The sequence below is a fragment of the Apis florea genome, unplaced genomic scaffold (genome assembly GCF_048593485.1).
Source record: "Apis florea isolate Af1SG1 unplaced genomic scaffold, ASM4859348v1 contig_1556_pilon, whole genome shotgun sequence".
In the NCBI taxonomy this organism is placed as follows: domain Eukaryota; kingdom Metazoa; phylum Arthropoda; class Insecta; order Hymenoptera; family Apidae; genus Apis; species Apis florea.
The window spans coordinates 1-2500 of record NW_028256392.1 but is presented as its reverse complement, the minus strand read 5'-3'; the positions used below and the strand labels follow the sequence as shown (position 1 = coordinate 2500).

General features: G+C 43.2%; 1 non-coding gene across 1 annotated transcript; it reads right to left on the bottom strand.

Annotated features, from left to right (window-relative positions):
* Positions 1–2001: 2001 nt before the first annotated feature.
* On the bottom strand, positions 2002–2156 carry LOC147658865 (5.8S ribosomal RNA). The gene has a single exon (XR_015290559.1). It is a non-coding gene; the product is annotated as a 5.8S ribosomal RNA (ribosomal RNA).
* Between the last annotated feature and the right edge of the window lie 344 nt (positions 2157–2500).

Here is a 2500-nt window from a genome sequence, read left to right as displayed (position 1 = left end):
CCCCTTTTTTTTTTCCTCTATATATTTATATTTTTCTTTCCCCCTCTTTTAATCAAATTCGAATAGGGGGAAAAAAAGAAAAAAAGAAAAAAATTAAGGTGGGAAAAAAAATAAAAATTCGAAATGGAAGAAGAAATCTCTCCACACACTTGAGAGAACGTTATACTATTCCTCTCTCTCTCTCTCTCTCTCTCTCCTCTCTCTGGGCTCCTTGCCTTCACAATAGATCTCTCTTTTCTTCGTATTACAAATTCTTCCCTTTCTCCTTTTATTACGCTCTTCTCCCATGCATATTGTATATATTATTATAATCCTTGCATCGATAAAGAGACATCGAGACTCTGATCGTTCGAAATTTCAGGCAGGCGGGGAATTCTCGTATGAACAACGATCGGGTCGGCTCAGCGTGGAGGCATTGTATCATCCCCATCAAGCATGATGCTCGCACATCCCGAACTCGATTGTAACAACGAGTAACTTTTAATAACATCCCGACGCAAAATCCCAAATAATGAGTCGAATTTACTCTCTTTTTTTTTTTTTTTCCTTTGTACGATGAAGGCAGTTATACAAGCAGAGAGAAAATACGATAAAAAAAAAAGAAAAAAAGGTAACGAAGAAAGAATACGATTCAAAAAAAAGAGTTATTGCGAAGAAGAGAATATTTCCTCTTCTACAATCGTAGTGTTTTAAATATGCATCGCACCATAGTGCCAAATTATCGTAATGTCATGTTCGAGAGCCAAGACACACGCAAGATATCCGAATATCGGTTTCTTTAACGCCCGTCCTCTAAAATTTTAGCTTCCATTGACAATTCCAGCGGTTTCTACTTTTAAAACCTTGTTTCGTTCCTTTTGTACAGAGATCGAAATCACCGATGCACGCCTTCAACTCAACCCGATTACAATACCCTGATCCATCAAACGATGGATAGGCCGGGGGAACGTGTACGAGTCTCTTTACTGCTGTACAAAAGTAAGGTGTAAAGTGAAACTCACGCAAGGAAAAAGATCACGAGCCGTTTCCGGGGACTGGACGACCGATTTGGACATGCGGTCCGGCGATAGACAACGAAAAAAAGGCATGGGATGACCAACACTAGATTCAGGAATTTCTCCTCGGCGCGGAGGTGCCATAATTTGTCGTCTCGAAAAAGAAAGAAAAAGAAAAAGCCTCGCCAAAGAGAATCGTACTCGTCGTCCTCATCTTACGTATCCTCTCTCCGTGGAGTCTTCGATCTCTTTTATACGAAAACGTATCGCTCAAGGACTCGCGTTGCACACATTGATGTGACGGTCCAGCGACGACAGTTTCGAAAGAGTATATATAAAACACACACGAAGGGAACGGAGTGGGTATTCCGATTCCTGGGGCTCTTCCTCTCTTTCTTTTTAACAATCTCGACGATCGGCAAACATCATACGCCATCAAGGTATGGTGGGGATCTCTCTATCTTCCCTCCTCTCTCGATTAAGCTCCCAAATATTTTATATCCTTTTCTCATAGTATCGCAGAAATATTAATTTCAGACGACGTTAGGGGCGCGGCATATGATTCGTGATCCAAAGACTGACGAATCGAAGCAGTGGCGGATACGTGCGAATCGGTACGAAATAACAATTGAAAACAAGCACGAAGCGGTGAACACGGGCGGTCATCCGTCATATGAAACGGACGACTCACGACACCGAGAACACTCACGCAAGTCCGTGACATGTTTCGTCGTTATTCGTAAACACGATCCTCGTACCACACGCGAGCACGTGCATTGCGATTCTGTAGACTCGGTCACGACCGCGACGAACGCCAACGAACGTCCAACAATCGCTCGTACGTCGCGCATTCTTCTCTCCTTTCGTAACTTGTAACTCCCATTTTTGACACCCGACTCGGAAACGTTCCGATTTAAGAACGACGGCGGGGATTACCAAAAAAAAAAGGATCAAAGATACGGAGAGTAACGATACGCAAACGCAAGCAGTATTTGGGTTACGTGAACGACCCTCAGCCAGGCGTGGTCCAGGAATTGTATCCGTGGACCGCAATGTGCGTTCGAAATGTCGATGTTCATGTGTCCTGCAGTTCACACGTTGACGCGCAATTAGCTGCGTTCTTCATCGACCCACGAGCCAAGTGATCCACCGTTCAGGGTAATCGTATTTTATATAATATAAAAATTTTTTATTTTTATAAAGGAAACGACGGGGATACCCCCGATACTGAATCCTTTTCTTCTCTCTCTCTCTCTCTCTCTCTTTCTTTTCAAAACCGTCGCTCAACCTGGAGAGAACGACTCTCTACGAAGCATGGTCGCAGAGCCCGTAAAACGACGCTTAAAGGGAAAAAAATTCGATGTTGAAAACGATAATTCGTTCAGGTAGATATTTTAAAGAAAAATTCGAAAAATCGATGGGATACGGAATTTCGATCGGTTTCGAGCGGTCTTTCCTCCCAATTTCCGAAGCGTTATAATATCCGCTACGGTACGGGTGTCCGA